This window comes from Toxorhynchites rutilus, chromosome 3 (genome assembly GCF_029784135.1).
Source record: "Toxorhynchites rutilus septentrionalis strain SRP chromosome 3, ASM2978413v1, whole genome shotgun sequence".
In the NCBI taxonomy this organism is placed as follows: Eukaryota; Metazoa; Arthropoda; class Insecta; order Diptera; family Culicidae; genus Toxorhynchites; species Toxorhynchites rutilus.
This window is the reverse complement of record NC_073746.1, coordinates 70203643-70227325: the sequence shown is the minus strand read 5'-3', so window position 1 is coordinate 70227325 and position 23683 is coordinate 70203643. Positions and strand designations below refer to the sequence as shown.

Genomic DNA, 23683 nt, shown 5'->3' with positions numbered 1-23683 from the left:
TAGAAGGTTAATAAAGTCCATACTTAAGTCTAGACCTTTGGGGTCAATATAGGTTTCCCAGGGGTCGATGAGATCTATAGATCGATCCCTATTAATTAACACAAGTTCATATTTGAAATTTTCAAGATACTGCATTAGTTGTGTTACGTGAACCAACTTGCTATAAGAATGACTAATATAATAGTAGAGAGTATTGTTTTTGTAATTTGTTTTATTAATTATTAATTACACCTGATATTTACTGAATTTTACGTCTATTTCTTGACGAGAAGATTACGTCGAGTGGCTATAGGGGTCGATGGTATCACTTCAACCTGTAAAAGGGGTATTTGGCCAAAATAGTTTGAGAATCTCTGGTCTAGACTTTTGAACCACGGTTTGAGACCATCTTCTTGAATGGCATAACCGTTCCCAGTGGAACTTTTGCCTTCTCAACGTAAGTACAGCAAAACCTGTTTTTGTGCGAATTTTTTTTGTGCGGTTTTCTGTTCTTGTGCGTTTTTTTTGTACGGTATATGAAAAGAAGTATATTTGACGATGTTATCGTCCATTTAGTTTTTTTCGATGGTTTATATGCATTTCAGTGCGAATAAAGCATATCTGCGTCTCAATTATCCACTTCTGAAATCATTCACCTCCTCCCATAAAATGCTCTAAGTTTTTGCATGACATGATTTCTAACAGCAACACGTTTCGACATGCAGCTAAAAGCACAAAACAGCCACGCACAACCGAAAAGGCAAAGTGTCCCATCGCATAGCATGGAAACAATAGGAAATTGAACGGTGAACGGCATGAATTTGAGTTATTTTCTTGGGAGAAACTTTTTTTATGTGGTACCGCACAAAAAAAGTTTTTTTTCAAAATGTGTACCGAACACGATTTTTTAAAGCTACTGCTGAAGTTTTGCATGATTTTTTTATGCGATTTTTTTGTGCGGTCCCTATCTCCTGCACAAAAAAAGGTTTCCTGTATTACTTGCGTCATTTTTAATAGTACTACTTAGTTGAGATTTCTATGCCGAATAATACGCCTTGAATGTATTCTGGAGTGGCAAGTTCTAGATTACGCGTGACCACAGTGCAAATCGGAAGAAATTTCTTTAACAAAAAATCTCCCGACCAGAACGGGAATCGAACCCGAACCCCCCGGCATGACAATGTGGGACGCGTTTGAGACTTTATTTTTACCTAAACTTAAATTTTTAACAATTCTGCGATTCAATATTCTGTTTATTCGATACGATACAAAAAAAAAATCCAACGTACCTGTCAAAAGAGTAAAAAAATTTTGGTTTTGGGGACGCTCAAAGCGGATCTATTAGATCTATTGTTTTTATTTTATCTAAATGCGAAATCTGCACAAACACCCGAGAAGAATTTGCAGGGTTCTACAAGGGGCTCGTTGGTCTAGGGGTATGATTTTCGCTTAGGGTGCGAGAGGTCCCGGGTTCAAATCCCGGACGAGCCCAGCTGACCTTTTTTTTTTGCTTTTTCATTTCCATTCATATAATTTTCGAGCCGTATTAGAAATTATTCTTAATTAACGGAACAGCAATGAGAACAACGTTAAACTCTTAACTTTAAATATTTTTATCTTGCAATTTTTTTAAATGAAGCAATATTTATATAGAGAACAACATTTGTAAAATACCAAGTAAGAGTTTTCATGTTGTTGGATGAAGACCCAACCCAAGCCCTGCAAAAATTGACAGAAACACTGAATATGTTCCGAAAACAAATTGCGCGAAAGTAAATGGAGAACCGAAAAATCATTTGTGAAATGTTCCTCCAATGGCACTGACCGAAGTTGCTTTCGCATCGAATTGATTTATAATAAGCTTAATAATAATAAGCTTAAAAAATCATAGCTTCCAAATCAGGAATCCGGCCCATCGATTATTCGCGCCGTTTCGGTCGAAAGATGATGCTCCTACCACCCACCTATCAAAACCGGATTGAACGGTGAATACAGAGCATGCGATCGACAACAAATGATAAATTCAAATCATGTATGGAAACAGATAAAGTGATATTACAGCATGACAACGTAACGGCGTGGACCGGTAAACCAACCGTGAAGGACGCAATGCAAACCTGTAACAGGGAAACGTTATCGCACTCGCCGTATTCTCCAGACCAGGCCCCGTCAGATTATCATCTTTCTGCTTCAATGGAACATGCACTCGCAGAATAGCACTTTGCCGAATATAAAGTTGTCGCAAAATGGGTTGGCGAATGGTTTTCGTCGAAACGAAACAGTTTTATGGGAAAAGAATTCACAATTCGTCTGATATATTAACAAAATAAGTGCAATCAAACATTGTTTACTTCGAAAAAAAAATGTTCTGAGGTTCTCCTGAAAATTATACACTCTGTCCAATTTCTATAAGACCAGGTGATGATCTTGCTGCTTCGTGTCATTGTAAGCAAACAACGCTATAATATATATTTTAGTGTATTTGTATTGGTAACTAGAATACAATGAATGATATTCATATGTGTGTGTGTGTGAAAGCGCTGAGTCTAAAAAGATGTTTTTTTTGTATTTTTCAAGTTTCAAGTTTATATAAGACCAATTACATTTTCCGTCGTAGTAGTTGTTTTGATCAGTAAAACTGGAAAATGCCCAGGGAAAAAGTGCTCACGGAGAAAGAAAAACGACAAATCGACGAAGAAAATGTTGGTATCAGATAAATTGTTCAATTGTTTGGCGAATACTCCAGGATACGGTAAGAAGAAGAGAGCTCCACGTAAATCGAAGCTCTCTGATCGGCATAAGCATAAGAAATAGCTAAAAGAGCTTTGAATACCTCAAAATCGTTTATTCAAATAAAGCAACTTCGAATTCGAATGTTTTCCGGTAGACAATCCGTCATGTTTTGGTAAAAAGTTCTTATATAAAGAGAGTTAAAAAGAATAAAGGTCCTAATCTCACAACATCTCACATCGAAAGACGTCTGAGTTTTGCCAAAGCTCACATGAAACGACAGTGGGACATAACATAGAATGTTTTCAGAAGAATACTTTTTTTCTACGCGATGACGTGAATTTTATGTCCTATGTGAATGTTATGCCCGCAGATCGTAGTGAGTAGATACACAATTTTTAACACAAAAAAGGTTTTGTGGCTACATGAACCTTCTGATATTTTGAATTTAATATTGTTGGCAGAAGTCAGAAACATAAAGAATGATGAACGATATTCTATGATTTTAACCTTTTACTCTAGAATGTACAGCTATTAATGTGTGAATGATGGTTTCATATCTATACACCATAACTTTTCAAACGAATATTTATTCTGCAACATCAATTGACTAAAATATTTTACAACTAAAAACTAATTAAAGGAGAAAAAATAAAAACTAATTTTGGGTAAGAAATTAACAAAATATATGCATAAACATATACACCACAACAATAAGATCTAATTTAAATGCGGAGAATAATATGAAATAAAAAAAAAATCATTATCTGTAGCCATAGTTCTGTAATGTGATACTGGACATAATACGGAGCGCTAATTGTGAAAAGTAAATCTGGAACTTGTTCATATAAACATTGAATCTGATATCTGACATTTGGAATTCAAAGTCAACATTTTATAAATTCCAAAAGGCATCTAAAACTGCAACATAAGAATGCTGATCGTTCAATGAGTCATTCACGAGTCATTCAATGCAGTGGTAAAAAATGTTGTTTCATGTTAAGTTATTTTTTTTTATGTTATAATTTTTTAAAGTTACTATTTTTTTCAATTTCCACAATTTATGTTAACTTATTCGAGCCTTGAGGCTAATCCAACATTTTTCCGTAAGAATGACTCATCACAATTAGATTTAATGCTTTCTAATCATAGATCACGGTTGCTTCACTTCAATCAAATAGATGTACCTGTATTTTCGAATCACGATTTGATTTTTGCTTCACTTGATTTTGAAAAAGTATCCACATCATCACAATTCGAATATCGTAAATATTCCTCGATGGATGATTTGATTTATAAGAAGTGGAAAAATAGTAAAGAGCCCAACGATCATAAATTAATCAAAATTCTTCGAAACAAAGTGACTGTGCTCATTCGTTGAGCCAAACGAGCGTATTATGATAGCTGGGCTGACAATAATCTCCCTTCCAAAGAACTGTGGAAAAGATTAAAAACATTAGGTTTTTGTCAATCAAAATCATCCTGTTCTGTACAATTTGACTCTAATGAGATAAATGAGGGTTTTGCTAGAAATGTTTCTGCAAATTCGATTTCCACTAAGAATCAATTAGTAACAAATCGAAATTCACTTTATTTCGATATAATTAATGAAACTGATGTCATTATCACTTTATATCATATAAAATCCAATGCAATAGGTCTTGGAAATAGGACAATTAAGCAATCATTTCGCTTGTGGCTAAACCGATTACTCATTTATTTAGTTGTATCATCAACTCTAGTGTTTCTTCCGATCAATGAAAAAAATCTTAAATAATTCCGATAAGAAAAAAGGCAAACCTAAATAACATCCAAAACTTGCGCCCTTGTGCGTTGTCCAAGGTATTTGAACGAAGTATTAAAAAGCAAATTTGTCATCATAAAAATCGAAATGACCTGCTAGGTTCGATGCAATCTGGATATCGTCCCCATCACAGCCCAACAACCGCAATGCTGAAGGTGTTCAATTCTAAGAACCTATTCTGGATAAGGGTCAACCTGTTGTCCTATTATTTCGAGTTTTCTCGAAAGCTTTTGACACGATTTCCCCGCGCAATTGTGTGTGAACAACTGTTGCGAAACTTTGATTTTTCGACCCATGCAACGACCTTGGTGTGATCGTATCTAATAGGACGAAGTCAGACCGTTTTTAATAACGGTGTTTATTCTAGATTTCTTCCAATATCCTCTGGAGTACCTCAAGGTTCGATATTAGGACCAATCTTATCCTCAATGTATATTAACGATCTTTCGGACGATGTCCAGATATACTTCGACAGCCTGGATGATACGGTTATTTAAAAAAAATAAATGAGGACCTCGACAGAATACATGAATGGTCGTACAGAAATCAACTTCTGCTGAATGCCAATAAAACCAATGCATTATTCATGAACAACTCACAATCTAACAATATTCTCAAACCAATGCTGCAGTTGAATAGCTCAATAATTCAATTTTTTTTTTTATCCAAAATATATATTTTTATTAAGGCTCATATGGCGTCAGCCTAACGGGGCCGGGAGTTCAATATTTCGACAATGTTTGCTTACAACTATGTTAGTAATATGTAACCGATTACTCGCGATTGGCTCGAGGTTAGTATTACAAGTGTTCTCATAATTGGTATGTTGCAGTCTTCGATGCTCTGTACGTGTGCCCGACATGTAAATTCAATATGTTGAGCATGGTTTGAGTCTTGGTATAGTTATTCATTCTAATTTTAGCTTTGATAAATATATTTTCAAACAATGTGGAAAAGTATACGGTAGCCTTCGTACATTGTATGCTACCACATCTTTCCTCAGCACTGACACTAAACTTAAGCCTTTCAAAAGCCTTGTATTGCCGCAGAGTCTCGTGTGAGACGTGTTTGTCATTAGCTCCGTTCTTGTCTTGTGTTTGTCTTGGTTTTGTGTTTTTTTCTTTTGTTATGGTGGAAAAACATTTGTGTTGTGTTGCAGAAATGATGTTTCCAAAACATTCCGAAACAGTTTTTTGACAGGAGATGTGTGGAGATGTGGCTTACAGTTCTTTTTGTGGTTTCCATGAATATGGATTACGTGATCATAAACGTATTCGAGCTGAGATGTCGATAGCAAATTAATTCCGCGTTGCGTTGCGGAATTGCTCTCTTTCTTCTTTTCGCGTAAGAAAGGCTTAGTGAGAAGAGTGCGGCTATATTTAAATTTAAACGCGGCGGTGCGTATTAAAGCGTCGAGAACTGCTACAACATGCGAGAGAGGATGCCGTTCCTCTCCTCTCTGGATTCGTATCTGTTGTGTGGTGCTACTTGCTGAGTGGAGTGAATGCAGAGTAATGCAGAGAATTAAGTATCATCGAGCAGGTGTAGGTGCTCAAAATACATGAGCGGAACGACGGACAAACAAAGTTTTAAAGTTTTTCTCTGTGTTATTTTGGTCTCCTGTTTTTATTTGCCTTTTTGTGTGTGCTGTGGAGGATGACGTATATATTAATGTTTTCTGTTTGGATTAGGATCGGATTTAGGGTTATTCTCTCTGTAACTTTCTCCGCCGTCGCAATTGCATTTTGGTAAAAAGCACGACAGAATACATAACCGGTTCATTCAATTGTACAGGTCTTTCTTCTCAGGATATCTAAAGATAATCTCTATCGCGTGTTGGGGCACATCTGATTTTCGTGTCGTCGAGTAGTCGATAGTTCGCGTGTATATAATCACATCACTTACCGGAGTGAATCCTGATTTTTCTTAACCATTCCCACTAACAACTATCCCTTCCATGATAAACGCTAGGGAACCACGCTATAGAGGCGACCCTTCTGGCTTTCGGGCGGCGAATATCATACTAACATTCCTTCCCTTCCCCTGGAGACTGTAAACACGTGGCCGGCGTCGTTATTGACCATTTAAAGCTCGAATCACCGAAAATTGCACAACGAGAATGATTTGATAGACCCAAACGTCATTCTGTGTGTTCTTTGTGCAATTTTGTTGGTTCAGGTCATTCACGGAGATCAACTACGAATTGTACAGTCTACCCAAGCTCAAGCTCAAGCTCAAAAGCCTTGAATTGCCGCATTTCATGGCCTGCGTATTTATTTTATCTAACTCATCAGTTTTAGCGCAATCTAAACTTCAAGTAGCATTGAACGCTTGTGTTCGATATGTTTTCAGACTAAGTAGATTTGCCAGAGTCTCTTACCTCAAATATTGTCTAATTGGTTGTACGTTTAGTAAATTTGCTCCGATGAGATGTTGCATCTTTGTATTCAACCTTACAAGGACAAAACTCCCAGGCTTCTTCTTCTTCTTCTTCAATGGCACTAACGTTCCTAGAGGAACTTCGCCGTCTCAACGTAGTATTACTTGCGAATCAATTGCAACAATTTCATCAAATTTACAAATTTCATTAACGAATTTTTCTCTGTAATGGTGTTTGTACATGATAGATTTGACTATTGAACCCACGTTTTGTGTCCATTTTCCCGTTCACGCTATCCGGTTTTTGGTTTGGTTGGCGTCAGTTAATAGTTGATTAAAAACAGTTTAGAGAAGGTGTAATAGTTGTAATTAGAGAATGTTGAGTGTTATATTCAATAACCAGAAGGCTTAAGTTGAGTAATTAAGCCAACCCAACCCAACCCATAATTAATTTGATTTACTGAACTCTACTACAGGGCGGACTCGATTATATACAGTTTTTGATTTCTTTTCACTATATTTAATCGAATCCTGTATGTAATCGAGTCAAAAAAAATGTTTTATAAGTTTTTTTGCATGTATTTTTTGTTTTTTTAATATAAAAGAGGAACTTGATTTTTGATTCATTCCCTTAAAGTCAGAAAACACCTTTCTCACATGAAAAAAATAAATTTATCCAAATATGAAATATGAACGTCTATCACCTTCTGAGAGAATTTTCAGAAGGTGATAGACGTTCATATTTGATGAAAAGAATTCTTCTACGCATATGTTCGAATTTCAACAATGACAGAGTTATAGAACTTTTTTTTGTTTCGGACTCTGTTGCCTCAAACTGGCTCTACATTAAAAAGTACGCTACGGAAGACAATTATGTTGCTTTCATTTAAAAGAGGAGAAAATTTAGTACAGGATATAGTGGAACTACTAGTTTAGTGGATTTTAATAACATTTTGGAAGTGAAAAACTTAAAAGTCAATAATTTTCAATGTGTTATTATAAATTTTGTCCTAAAATTTTTTATTAAACTAGATTGTTTCTATCAATTAAATTGAAGCTCTCTTACCGCTCTACAATTTGTAATTTTACACCCAACTTCTATCTTTCTTAATTTCTGCAATATCGATATAAACAATTCCTGGAGAAAATTCAAGCAAAATCTTCAAAAATCAAAATCTTCAAAATTTTTACCTCACTGTACATGTAATAGCCACTTAAATTTCACCTTAACGTTGATAGGCGAAAATTTCTCCTTGATATAAGTCATATTTGAAATATAACAAAAAATATTTTTTCCTAACTGTATATAATCGAGTCCAAAATTGTATATAATCGAGTCTGTATATAATCGAGTCCGACCTGTACTACCAATTTCAGTTTTTGCTATCTATTTATTTTCTTCATTATTCAGTTATTCACAAATTTGCAAGAAAATTAGAAAATTTGGGATTTAATAATCGTTCAAGAACTTCGTAAGAAGTATATTTTCATATTTGATAATGTTTGTTTGATATCTATTAACAAAATTTTATAACTGTTTTCTGTCAATCTATCATGATTCGTCATTGGTCATTGGAATGTTGTTGATGGAGGCTAAACTTCCCAAGGTGGTTGAATGAACATATTTGCGAGCATCAAAGCGAAGGCGAATCTTTTAATTCAAATTCCCATGCAAACAGTATATCAACTGGTTATTCTCCTCGCATATCTTCATTTTCCCAGCATTCATTTCCATTGCTTTCCCCATGATTGTTTTTCTCATCTAGACGAAAAAACATGAAACAGAAATAAATAACACGAAACTCGTCTAATCTCTCAGTTCCGCAGACAAACCAATCCCTTCCCTCGCACTCACTTTCATCCGGCCAACCCTGTGTGAAACGAGAATAGAAACAACTAATGAGCAGCTCGCAGCAGACTGAAACTGGGACGAAGTGTCATCATCGTCTTCCTCGTTTTCCTCGTCGTCGTGGTCGTCTCCGCCAGGACAGATTAGGGGGAGCCCCCTGCCTGGTTTGGGTGAGACGATTTTTCTTTCCCGATCATTTCCCTCTGAGCGAGCTGCTCGAGCGAAAAAACGGAAAGAATCAACTCATTCAAACCGAAAAAGAACCTGCGAAAGGGTTTCGGTTGCCTGCAGTTAGCGCTGCTCCTTCGGCACTGTTCCCATTCCCTGAAGCTACTACTTGCAAGTGGGGAATTGGCACTCGCACTCGTTCGAGTCCCGCCCAACCCAATCCTTTCCTCGAATCGATTTAGTTCTATTCTTGGCGTTCAAATTTAATCAACACGTTAGACAAGCACGCTCCAGCGCGTATCCAGTGAGAAGACAATGAACAATCCTCTTTGTTCCAGCTCCTGGGAAATGGGTGGATCACACTCCCACTATCGAGTCAAGTCGAACGAAATTGGGTTAAGTTTTCACCTTGTTCTCCACGACTGATGTCCCACCGGCAGCGGAATGATGGGAGGCTAGATGGGGTGGGGAAACATATTGAACGGAATTGTTTCACGGAAGATGGAAAATCTTCGACAGGTTTTACAGTTGCCTGCTCCTTCTTGTGCAATTCCGAGGAGTCCACCGGCGGACCCGCAGAACGCTCATTTTTTTCTTAAATTACACAGAACGCCGATGGGATCAGTGGGACCGTATTCATTTTTTTTTTCAGATGTGTAATTTATTGTTTTTTGTTGGGCGGAGCAAGAAACAAAATTATTGAAAGGAGTCCTTTGCTCAAAGAATATATCACCACACTCAGTATGTTACCAGTCTGATACAAAGATCCAATTCTGACATAATTCTAACCTTCAAATAATATCAAATAAAATTTTTATTACATTTTATTACAGAATAAAAAAAAATAATAACACTAACAATAATCCAAATTCCTGCTATTGTAGCTGAAATATGCTTTTAAATACTTATGGTGAATACTTATCATTATTCTGGAACCTTCAAAATCTGCAAGAAAAGCTCTCGTTCTTTTTTGGGATACGGAAAATGACCCATCGACACTAATTAAATATTCGGTTCCGTTCCCCAAAAATCTGGTTCCGAAGGGGGCACCCGGGTTTGAACCGGGGACCTCTCGATCTGCAGTCGAATGCTCTACCACTGAGCTATACCCCCACATGAAGACCATCATATTTCTTTCAGCAGTCCTGGGAATACATTACAATCAACACTGTAACACGCAACTAAATGATGCGACTGGACCGAACAAATCACCTGTAATCGTACAACGAGACAACTTGCTTCCTCCAAACATGAGCATCATTATTCCAACCCGATCTGACAAGCCGGCCGCGTTCTGTCTGATTGAATGCCGCTGTTGTAATCATTAAATGGAGTGTGAAGTGTAATTAATTGCTGTGGCACCGGCGGGACAGGGGGAAGACGATGCGGTGTCTGTTACCGATATATCTGTTTATCGGAGGAACGCTATATCGCATACCATTCGATAGAATGCTCGCATTCGTATATAGGCTGGGTGATAGAAATAGTGCTATCGCTATCGTTCGATTGTACACGCCGGAGGATGTATTGATGAGAGCCCTCTGATAAGTAGAATTAGAGAGGCAACCTAACGCTATATCTAACCTAGGTAGTGCGGACTGAATCAAAACGGCTGTCAAAAAAGATCCAATTGAAATGTCAAAAGAGATCTAAAGCGGACCTTACACGGTCAAATTTATTGACAATATGATGACATTTGAGAGCATAATGACAGCTGAACATGGCCGACGACGCAGGAATCCGGATTTTCTGATTTTCGAGCATCAATATCATGACATTACACATGGATGCATGATGTTGACGTTTTACCTCACGGACTTCCAGACTGAGTTGCCAGATATGCAAGCGCACATTTAATTTTTGTTAGTCTTTTTTGCGATTGCAATTAAAATTTATAAACTACTGAAATTGTAGGAATCATAAATGGAAGCTTTCGGTTTGGAAAACCGATACTTTGAATAGCAAAATACGGTACTTTTCACGATGCAAATCAAAACTTCAAAGTAAACTGACAATGTGATGGTGAGAGAGTGGACTTAACAACGTTTTAGGAATTTTTTAACGTTGAACTCGGTCATTCTTTGCGCTAGTGAGCGGGTTGTGTGTTTCTTCACACTCCGCTATAAAATTATGAATGAGAAGATCTGGGAAAATCACAGATGAAAAAACATCATGTGTTAATTCAAGCTACAGTAGAATCCCGATTATCCGCGGAATAGTCGGGCAAACTCACCGCGATTAACGAAAATCGCGGATGACCCAGTGAAGGACAAAAAAATGCAAACACGAAAGGAGATGTTTCAACATAAAAACTATGTTCTATCAATACAGAAATCAATCAACTGTCCATCTATAAGGTCGTGTACACCAGTGGCTAAATAATGTAAAAGCCATGACCACAACAAAAGAGCATGGGCCTACTACTCACTAACAAATTCCGGAAAGGCCTATTGATTTACTATGGAACTCGCAGTCACGAATAATCCGCAGGGCGGATCACCCGCTCGCGGATAATCGGGGTGCTACTGTCATAGTCTCATTTATGGAATAAAAACATTTGCTTGCAGATAAAATAACTTGCATATATTTTCGCAAACTAAAATAATCTGGCATCTCTGAAACTGAAAGGAGCAGTCTGTATTTGTGAAACGAGTATTATGATGTATTTTTGAGAAGAAAAACCGAATTCTAAAGTGTAAATTATGAATGAAAATTAACTTTTACGAATCAAATTAGTATGCTATGTGAATGCAAATCACTTTTTTTCTGCAAGTGGTGAGAAAATCCCATACAAAAGTTATGTCTGAAATTGACGTTATATTATAATAATACATTTTAGTAGGAATATCTGAAAATTCAGGGGAAATAGGTTAAGTTAAGGTTAGGACTACGCGCTTCAACTAATTAAATAATACCAAGGAGATATTTTCATTCAAATTTTACCAATTGAAAATTGCCTTTTAGCCTTCTAATCTGATAGAGAATAGTTTGGATCCCAAACTCAAATGTCGCCACTAGCCATCGCGGATATTTTCGTTGTCTCGGGTTGAGGGCGATATTGACCGTGTAAGGTGGAAAAATATTGATTGAGGTTAGATCAGATGTTGAAAGCCTAGCTGTCACGATACTGAAGACACTTATTGTCAATCCGGTTGATCGTGTAAGGTGCCCATAACGATCAGGAGTGTTATTTTTCTTATGATAATTAACACTATAAAAAACAGGAAGTGGGTTATATCTGTGGTATAACCGCAAGGGTGACGTAGGACTATCGTTAATTTAGTGATCATTTGTTTTTAGTTGCATCTGAATTAATTCTGAATGAATGAATAAATGAATATTTGGGGGACTTCGAAAACGAGAGCGTTACGTTGGAGGCACAATATTCAGCAAAAGAAACAATCACACAAAAGTTGTATAATACATAATACATTGCTTGTATTGTGATATGATTTGTATTCCATTTCCAATAGACAAAATATCTGTTGCATCAAATCAGTCTACATCATTTTTGCGTTCGATCATCCTTTCTCACAACACACATTTCTCGTTTGTGAAATTGTTGAGTAAACATCGTACAGTGACTCAAATCCGTAATCGTACTCCACAATGCAGATCTCTTTTCTCTTTTTTTGAAAGAGAAAAAATTCTTTGCCCGCTCCGGCGCACTGCTAATGGCGATTCATCTTTACTCTGGATTTCCGATTCACCATTAGTTAGTAGCGTAATTCAAAACCTTTTCCGCCATAGTTCGGAGAGTTTTCAGAGGGTATTAAAAGCGTATTATGAAATTTAATTATTTTTCAAATCCTTATAGACCATTCTACATTGAGTGTCTTGATGACTTCCAAAGTGCTCGCGGGGAAGAATTACATCAGACAACTCACGATTCATTAGTTCCCAACTATGAAATCGAGCTCAAATGTCAACTATGAAAGTTAAACATTTTTTGCCTTAAATTGATTCTGTTGTAGAACATTTTAAATAGTGAAAGATAACAATAGGAATTACATTGTGGTGTCGACGAAGGAATGGTAGAAAGGTTGGAGAGCTCTAATTTTATTGATAGAAACAATAAAGTTTATCATGTATTTTTGGGGAAAAAATAATAAAACCTCTAAAAAACGAAAATTTTTGAGTATTTTTTCACAATCAATCAATCAATCAATTCAAATGCGAAATTTTCTGAAAAAAAAAAATTGAATACTGGGTCAATTGATTCAAGTTTGACGACTAGTGGTGCATGGATCATTTCACACAAATGAAATATTAATTCCTAGAAATTGACGAGATTCAAATACTTTGAAAAATTCTAACTTTTCGAGAAAAGTAATGCAAAAAAATGATTTTACACGAAATTCTGCATGAAAAACTATACAGACATTATTATCCTAAGACTAGTTGTTTTCGAGAGCTCTATACAAGCTCTATAGAAAATTTTATTTCATAAAAAAACCATATGTGTAATATCATGGAAACTTAACCATTATGGAATCGCTTATTTTTTATAGGTTTGAGCTAGGAACGTCTATGCATAGCCCGCAACTATAAAAGTTATAGGATCGCACAAAATATCTCGGTCGCTCACAGTTTACGTGAGTTATTTTTATGATATGGATTTCAGCGAAGAAGTTCAATGATATTACGGAAGTTCAATGATATATGAAGCACTCTCAGGCAGCTCAATTTGTTTATTGATAAATACGGAATACTCAAATTGGGCGGAAAGTTTGAAAATTCTTAAATATGGAACAATTTTTATTTAATTTAGAATGTATCGGTGATTATATTTGAAAAAATATTCATTTTTCGTGTCCACGTGTCTCCCTCTCCGTGGACAAGCGTGGACGTTTTAATACCCCCTACCCCCCTAAAATTGTCCACGTGGCATGTGGACAGTCCCTTATCTGTTTCATTCATAAAAGCGTTTGAATCTGTCTGAACGAGTGTCATCCCTTGTTGACATTTAGTTAAAGCGTTACTTCCTGCTTCACCCAGTTTGATCGCGAATCGGCTAACGTTGAAATATATATATATATATATATATATATATATATATATATATATATATATATATATATATATATATATATATATATATATATATATATATATATATATATATATATATATAAATGAAACTGTTTGAATCTGCCTTAGAAAAGCATAGTGAATACGCTGTATAAAGTATACTATCTAAGGTACCTTTTTTATATTTGTTCCTGTTGTGAGGTCAAAAAATGTTGAAATGAATATAGATATTGATGTTTATGTCATAATTAACAAGTTTTTATTGGATTCATTGTACATTGTAGCAGACTTTTTAATACAAACAGCATTTTAAACACAACATAGATATTAGCACATAGCTCTAGAAAAATGCTAACACGAGAAGATTTTTCAGGTTTTGTCCTAGCAACTCTGCTCTGCAGGTATACAACTTTTGACATGGTAATTATAATTCAGCATTTGTAAAAAGAATTGTGTGCACAGGAAAACCTTTCTTGTGCCTTTTCTGTTCTTGTACGGTTTTCTTTGAGCGATTTTTTTTCTGCGTTATAAGAAGCTTGTATGGTAACGGTAACGTCCATTTTGTGTTTTTCGATGTTTTATATACATTTCAGTGCAAAAAAAGCATATTTGTGTGTAAATTATCCACTTCTCAAATCATTCCCATTCTTCCACCAAATGCTCTCAGTTGCGCATGACATGATTTCTAATAGCAACAAGTTTCGACATGCAAATGAAAGATGGCAAACTGTCCCATCGCAAAGCAGGGGAACAAGAGGAAATCGAACGGTGAACGGCTTGGATTTGAGTTATTTTCTTGGGGAAATCTTTTTTTATGCGGTTCCTATCTACCACAAAAATTTTTTTTTTCCAAATTGTATACCGAACACGATTTTTTAAAGTTACTGGTAAAGTTTTGTTTGTTTTTATGCGATTTTTTGTGCGGTCCCTATCCCCGCACAAAAAAGGTTCATCTGTGTGCTCAATTCAAGTTTAAACAAAAAAATCATCTTCTGCGGGCTCGTCCGGGATTTGAACCCGGGACCTCTCGCACCCTAAGCGAAAATCATACCCCTAGACCAACGAGCCCCATGATTTGCTGTGTTTCGGTAGGGTACAAACAATGGAAACGCTTATCTGCTAGATAATGGGCCTGATCACGAACGTCACTCCACGGTGTAAACGAAATGAAGTGCATATAACTTTGCATACAAATCATTTCATTTTCACCGTGAAGTGACGTTCGTGATCAGGCTCAATGTGTCAATATTATCATCAAACTTTACTTCACCACTGTGCATTATCTGCTGCATGTGAAAACATTTTTCCATATCAAAATGGTATACCGCTGAACATTGAACAAATCCTATTCTAATCAATAATCCATTGAGTTCAAGACAGTTTGGCTTTGTGTGAGCAACGCCTTTGCACAATCTTCCTTCCACACTTTGATTTCGCACATCCTCTCGTATGATGTGATAGAATCTTCATCATCCGAATGGCTCCGGTAAGAGCCGACCGGATGGTCAGCAACGGTAGAAGCCACTCTCCTCCGGGCCGATTCTGTTCGCGATCTGGAAGATCGAACTGAGAAGTGCCCTCAATGTAAACTTGAGGAACGTCACGTCCTCTGAGTGGCGGTAGCAGGCAGTAAACAACATTTTATCAGGCCTTTCTTCTCGCTTAGCCCAGCAGCCAGATAGCCAGCGACAACGGCTGGATAAGGAGCAACAGCATAAGCATCTGTTTTGATTGATGTTTCGAGAACATTCGTAAGGATTGTTGAAAAAAATAGGAAGGGGAAACAGAATCAACAGTCCCCCAAGTGGGTGAGAGTGATGTTTATTCGAAGTTAGGGGTGGGTTGAGTTAGCCACATGTCTAGGTATAGGCTTTTGGTTATCTTAATATGCGTATCACAGCGAAAAGAAGACAGATATTATATCAGAATGAAACGGTTGTAAAACTTCAGGAAGAATGTGGTAAAAAAAGAGGCTGCTGCGGGGAGCTGGACATGCTCGTATTAAAACGGAACAGGTAGGCGTAAATCAACATGATATTTGAAGTGAAGTTTTCCTCCCAACAATGAAGAATTGGTACTCTAAAAAGATCGGGTGTATTGCGGGAAAAATTTTATTTTCGTGCAATCTCTTGTTGGACAACAACTGCGATCACTGTTGGAGGAGGAGGAAGACCAAGTAATATTGGTTATGATCTTATGATATTTGTCCTAGTTGTAACTAAATTTTTATTAAACGGTTTTATTTAGCTTGACAATTTGTATGTCCGTAGTGCTGTCCAATATTAACACTTTCGTCGCCCCGTCACCCAGATATGGGTGACACTTTTCTTGCTAATTATTGAATAGGATTTTTAAAAGGAATTTGACAGAACAGGCACCTAAATGTAACTATAGGATATTTAGAAAATAATAAAATCATAACCATATTATTGTAATGTTTATACTATACTTGACTTGCATTAATTCATAGTGCGGATGGTTTGTACTGCAGTTTTTCGCGAAACCCACATACTATGACTTTGGCATGTATTATTGTTGTCAAATCGTCTTCAAATTATAACAAATATTTCTAGATAATGTCAAAGGTGTCCACAAACTAAGTTTGACCTTCATTTAATAATTTATTCGCAAGTTGGGCCCCGTAAGCAACTCAAAAAGGTCGTTTTGGGCGACGAACGTGTTAATACAAATTTTACCCTTTTCCTTCCGCCTTTACCTCTGCTGTCATTATAAAACTTCGTATTCCATGATCTTGATAATTCGGACTGTATATTTTTTTGAACCCTAATCAATGTTGGTATCAAATAATAAGGCTTGACTAGTAGAACACATTTATTTATGAAAAATCCAAATCCAAGATGGCCGCAGTCACAAAATGGCCATTTACTTTTTTTATGCTACTCCTACATATAGGTATCAAATGAAACATTCCCTTTCCTCTTGATTGTTTGCTCTCAAATTTATGTTTATGTTTATGTTTATGTTTATGTCATTGAATGCGTCTTCATTTATGTATATGTTTATGTTTATGTCCTTGAATGCGTCTTACATATGTCTTACAAGTTGGACGAATATTGGGTTGGGGAAAAAGAATGTCGTATATTGTCAATATTTGGCAACACTTGAACATATCTTGTGTTGTACTTATCGCATACGGCTATTTAAAGACGACAATCTGTGCTACAAGTGTCGTTTTGACAGTTTTGTGATTGTCCTTTTCAGTCTCAAGTTATAGCGCGTCAAAGATGGAGTCCACCAAGCAAGAAATTCGCCATATTTTACGTTTTTACTACCTGCGAGGTAAAACTGCAACGAAGGCGGCCGAAAAAATTCGTGTAGTTTATGGACCCGATACTGTAACGATTCGCACAGGACAGCGTTGGTTTGATCGATTTCGTTCTGGTGTAGTGGCTGTCGAAGATACACCCCGTACTGGTAGGTCAATCGTCGTGGAAACCGATAAAATCTTTGAAATCATCCAAGTAGACCGGCATGCCAGGAACTGGGTATAGACCATAAAACCGTTTGGATTCTGCAGAAGATTGGATTCCAAAAAAATCTGGATGTATGGATGCCACACGAGTTGACGCAAAGCCCGGATTGACGACCAGGAAGGTTTTGCTGTGTGTTTGGTGAGATTGGAAGGGAATCATCCACTATGAGCTGCTCAACTATGGCCAGACCCTCAACTCGGTTCTCTACTGTGAGCAGCTTGAATGTTTGAAGCAGGCGATTGACCAGAAGCGGCCAGAAATGATCAATAGGAATGGTGTTGTTTTCCACCAGGACAACGCTCGGCCTCACATATCTTTGATGACCCGCCAGAAGCTACGGGAGCTCGGATGGGATGTCCTATTGTGTGATTATCGGATGGGATGTCCAAGTGATTATCATCTCTTCCGGTCCACGCAAAACGCTCTTGGTGATACTAAGTTGGCCTCAAAAGAGGCTTGCGAAAACTGGCTGTCTGAGTTTTTTGCAAATAAGGAGGGGGGTTTTATAAGGGGGGATAATGAAGTTTCTTTCTAAATGGCAACAAGTTTGCGAACAAAACGGCGCATATTTAGCTTAAATGGGGTAATTTTATGTATGTTAAATAAAGCGTCAAATTTCGATCAGTGACGACATTTCTTTTTCCCCAACCCTATAAAATGGGAAGTGTTAATAAAATGGCGTATGAGTAAAGCAAAACACAGATCCAAAATCTTCTGGATTTAATTGAGCGGTTCTTCAGTATTAATGGCTGCGAGATAGATCTCATAAGGTTTAAATCGTATTCATTGGATACGGCGAAAATTTTCCAAATCAAGTATCCATGGTTTTACATGCCTGTTTCAGTACATTTTATTCTGATTCATGGAGTAGATGTAATGTCATCGCTGGAACTACCCATGGGGATATATTCCGACCGATATTCCTGAATCGACCACCCCTTGGATCTGACGGGAATGACGCTACCTACCGAATGTTTAGTAGCGTCAAATGAAAGGTAACGCAGACAATTTGGCAATACATAGCAAGGCAATTTCGATGGTCTGTTCATCAAAACAAGCTATATAAATTGAATTTATATGTGACCTGTAGAACACGGCATGCCGTTAATTAAAAAAAAGTAAGGGTGGATCTAAATCGAACCTTTGTTATTGGTCTGTGTGGGCGTTTGAGTTTGCGCGTTGAGCTTTGAGCGTTTAGTGGTGAGCGTTGAAAATTGAGTGTTGAGCGTTGAGCGTTAAGTGTTGAGTGTTGAGCGTTTAGCTTTTAGAATTGATCGTTGAGCGTTGATGTGGCATTTGTTTCCGTTTGTGCATGTGTTCTTTTACTACCGCTATTTCGCTCTAACACTTTCTTCGTCTCGCTTTAACACTTCATTTGGCTCAACACAATTCTCTTAACTTCATTTCCGGTCTATTAGGGCTGTTTACAATGTTCCGGAAGCCACCATATTCGTTTCCAAAATGACGTCAGAATACGACATTCGACTTCCACTGTAAGAGTCCTTTCACATAATACCCATATCGAAGGGGTTATCCATCATTGTTGGTCATTCAGAGCCGTTATTGACAAACTGGAAGTCAAAGCTAGATCATATTCCACTATTTTTGAAGGTGTCGGAAAAGGGGACTTCCGATTTTTCCTGTTTTCCCCTTTTTTAGCACTCATGAACCACGACGACCAGTATAAAACAAAGTTTAAGAGTTATAGTATTAATTTCAACGCCGAAATTACCAAAAAATGAGAATTTTATGTGATGAATGGCTGTTGCAATTTAGGGAGTCGGGTCAGGGCCACCTTCCCCTATGCTCATTCCGTGAATACAGAAGTAGAAAAACCATTAGAGTTGCAAAAATGACGGACTTATTCAATTGATTGTTGCTAACCGGAGATGTACTTTTCTCTACAAATATAGCAACCATGCCGAAGAATCCTAAGGAATTTTTTGAAGCAATTCCTTTTTCCTTTTTTGAAGGAATTTATTGAAGCAATATTTTGTTGATTTTTCTATTCATTTTATCAGCAAATAAAACGGAAATTACTCAAAAAGAAAATCATTTTCTTTTTAAACACAATTTAAATGCAAATAAACTGATCCAAATTACGGATTTTAAACTGCATTTAAAAAAACATTCCGTACAAATTTCTCTTTCTTTTTTTTCTTAAGTTCTTCAAAAAATGTACATCAGTGCTCCTCTTAGGGTGATTTTTTGAACTAAGCCTTTGCCAACCTGTTGTGGTCAGGGATCGGGATCGGAACATTTTTGAAAAGTATTCCTGAGGAAGTATCGATATTACCTCGATATGATTATTTTTTGATCACTGTGTGCCCTAGTGGTAAAATTATGAATTAAACTATTGTCATTCCGTTATGGTCAATTTTGCTGAAGACTATATGTTTCTAGGATATATGTTTATGTTTCTGAGGAGTAAATTATTTTTGCTTGTTATATTTTTAACACTGCGCACACTAGCGGTGATATTGTGAACTAAAATATTGTCTCCCCATGATGGCCATAGATCTTAAGATCAACTTTGCTGAAGACACCATACTTCTACAAAGCATCTAAAGCGAACTGTTAATTTCAATTATCTACAGTTAGTGGTTTCAACATATGCCTCGGGTTTAGTCTCATCAATGCCCCAGGTTAATGAATAAATACTAACTGCTACTTGCCTAATTATTTTTTAGCTTTTAGTACATTATCTGTAGTATTATTACGTTTCACAATCACAATGAAACTGTTTAACTTAAAAAAAAGTTGTTTTTTCTTATTTTATTTAAATCTGAAAATGAAATTATATAACGAATCACGAATTTTTGCTGGATCTCGCTTTATTTTCATAAAATCGATAGCGCCATCTTTTTCGATATTCTAGAAATTTCCCGTATTTTTCGAAGTGTAGAATGTTTAAAAATTTAGTTTGGAAGAGGTTACCTAAACATTAATCATATCTCAATCATAGTGTAAATGATCTTGGTTTGTCCGATTTAGGGTGTTTTTACGCAACTAGTAAATGCAAATCAATTTTTCTTCTTGGAAACCACATATAATCAATACAAGTTTGGGTTTGTTGAAAAGGCCCAAGTCTCTAGTTGCTAATACTACCATAAGGCGTTGAAATTATTCAAATTTTTATGCTTTTTAACGATTTTCCTCAAAGAGAAATTAAGATCATGGTTTGTCCGTTTTTAGAAATCAACATTTTTGAATGAAGAAATTCAAATGTTTAAGTAGATGTTGCATTTATCATTGTTCAATCCATAATTTATGCTTTCTTCAGAATATTGCCCTTTTCTTGGACATTTGGAAGCGTTCACCTCAAACCACTCAAAACAGAGAAACCTTATTTCTGCTATGTGCGAAGGACACAATAAACAAACTGCAGAGCGCCAATCTGTTGCCATAGAAATCATGTGCACAAAACAACATTAGTGAATCGGACAACTCATGATCAGAATTGAGGTCATCGAAATGCGTTAATTTCATGGTTTAGCTACCGTTCTGAATCATATTTCGGACAACATCAAGTTTCGGACACTTTTGTTCTAATATCTTGAAATTCTTATTGCACTGATGATATAACTGTCAAATTAATATCACAATTGCTTCTTTAGAGTAATCCCTTGGTTTATCTATTATTTCACATGAGAATTACATTTAAATTTAAATTTAATATTTGTAAGTGTTATAATCCAGAAAAGGTCTGAATACGTGCCAAATAATCATCTGGTGATTGATTAAAAGTTAGATCAAATGAGGGGCGCATTGACACCAATAAAAGGTGTATTTTATAATCCTTTAAAACATGTGAATCCGTAAAAAATTTTCTATATACATAAAAATCTCGTGTCATGGTGTTTGTTACCGAACTCCCCCAAAACGGCTCGACCAATTTTGATGAAATTATGCACAAAAAACCACCATATTCGTTTCCAGGCAAGAGAATAGGTTGTAAACTATATACGATCCCGCTAGGATACCGATTACTTTACAGTGACTCAAATCCGTAATCATACTCCACCATGCAGATCTCTTTTCCCTTCTTTTGAAAGTCGAAAACAAGCTTTCGGATCATTATGTTTAGATAAACTTATAGTGGCATATGAGAGTTGAAAGGTTTGCTATCTGTTTTCAGAATAATGGTTTTTATTTCTCTAAAAATGACGAATGTATGTGCTAATGTAAGAAAATTGACTCAAACTCATATTCGTACGCTAGTTGAAATCTCTACTCGATTTCGAAGGCGTTGGCCAATATCCTAATTCCATCATTGGTATGGTATCCCTTGTTCATTGCAACTATATTTAGCCGTCTTTTGTTTGAAAGAACAACAGAGCTTCATTGTTGGGTAATGTAGACTCGTCCAGCTGGAGAGAAAATCTGTTGGTCTATAAGAAATTGAATAACATTTTTCCCTCTTCTCGACCCATCTCAAGTTTCCTGAAATAATAAAAAATGTTCTTGTTACGCCATTCTCATAGTTAACCAAGAATTTTGTAAATTCTTTTTCAATCACTTTATTATAGTTCACTTCATTTAGCTCTGTAAATACCTTGTAATCTCTCGAATTAAATTAGAAGTTGAGTACATTACCATTCAAGCTCCAACGTATTTCAGAACGCATATGAATTTGCAACCTAAGGGCAAGCTTGTTATACAGTAAAATATCAGGAGCATGTTTGGACATGAATGACTTCCATCGTGTTAAATCGGGGATATGTTTAAAATACAGAGAAATGTTAAACATGCCTGAAGGACTCGTACGCTCAAACACATTATCTTGTAAGAAACTGTTCGCGTTTTTTTACTTGCCGAATTTTTCAGTGTTGCCACATTTTAATCTGTACCAGAGGGGTTAAAAATCTTTCTTACCTGTATTTTTTTTTCCAAAAATCTGCACCATCGAAAATATTCGTTGTAGAAAAAAAAACTAATTTATTAGCATGAAAAAAATACTCATTTATTTACTACAAATACTACATTTACATTTGCAAGTCATTCGTGTTTGGTGAATCTAGATTGCATACTATCATTTATTCAAATTTTCGATCTGTCGCCACGATGTTTGTTCAAATCTATTGATATCAAAATAGCGTTCATCGTATCGTTGCTATTACATTGTAGGTACGCAGAATCCTGGAAACGTTTCTAACACAACGTTAATGCTTGTCAAATTGGAAAAGTTTCTGGGATTTAACATTGCTGAAGCCTTGAGCGTCGGATCATCAAAATCAATCTAATTCTCATTTGCTTGATTAGCTCCACGAAAAAACTGCGACAAATATCCTTTGAAATGTTCTGTTCTGTCGCTTTTCAAACGATCTTCATATTTAATAGCATTGTACATTTAAACAACGTAAGACTCCTCACAGATATTAATGAGAATAATCCAATAATAATCTTTCAGCTCTTCATGTAGCATTGTGAATTCAGGTTTTTCAGCCGGGAACAAACAGTAAATCTGGGGCAAAACATTTCAATTTTTCCGGAGATCCTTGTATGAAATTCCATCCTTATGAAACTTAATCATTGATTTGTAAATGCTTTTATGATCAGCAGCACCAGAAACGGCGTAGAAGCCATCATGTACCTCAATATTGCTTTGTTCAACTGTAAGAAATTTCACACGTGGAAAAAATCTGTACCAATCTGTACTTTTTGACAAAAATCTGTACTCTGTACTGTACAGAAGCGGTACCAAAAATAACGAAAAAAAATGTACTATTCCAGATAAATCTCATTCATTCTTATAACAGGGTGGTTCACGTAACACAACTTATGGAGCATCTTAAAAATTTCAAATAGGAACTTGTGTTATTTTATAGGGGTCGATATTCAGACCCCAACGACCTCCAAAATCGATTTTCGTTTCTGTCGACCCCTGGGAAACCTAAATCGACCCCAGGGGGTCGATATCGACCACTTTGAAAACCCTGGTCTAAAGCCACGCGCATCGACGGTGAGCTGGAAGCCTTGAGTGAGCACAATGAATTGTTGAAATACTTCAAACCTCACTTGGTCGAACTACAAAATCACAATCACGCTATTGTCATCAGTCCTTATAAAACACCTGCTGGATGTGGAGAGCACGTGTGTAGATTGAATGCGCAAGCGATGCTGGAATCATTATAGGCAACTGTACAGTGACGCGAGAAAATGTGATTCGAAGAAAAAACAATAATTCATCGTTGACACACAAACGACTGCGATTCCTACAACTCAATCAACAAAAGCGGCGTGAGGAAG

The 23683-nt window shown here is 36.4% G+C and overlaps 1 protein-coding gene and 3 non-coding genes across 6 annotated transcripts in view; 2 read left to right on the top strand and 2 right to left on the bottom strand.

Annotated features, from left to right (window-relative positions):
* Positions 1-23683, top strand: part of LOC129774618 (neuronal acetylcholine receptor subunit alpha-7-like) — a 301121-nt gene that overhangs the window by 59147 nt on the left and 218291 nt on the right. The gene's annotated exons all lie outside the window — the stretch shown is intronic.
* On the top strand, positions 1399-1470 carry Trnap-agg (transfer RNA proline (anticodon AGG)). The gene has a single exon. It is a non-coding gene; the product is annotated as a tRNA-Pro (tRNA).
* On the bottom strand, positions 9951-10022 carry Trnac-gca (transfer RNA cysteine (anticodon GCA)). Its single transcript has one exon. It is a non-coding gene; the product is annotated as a tRNA-Cys (tRNA).
* Positions 14937-15008, bottom strand: Trnap-agg (transfer RNA proline (anticodon AGG)). The gene has a single exon. It is a non-coding gene; the product is annotated as a tRNA-Pro (tRNA).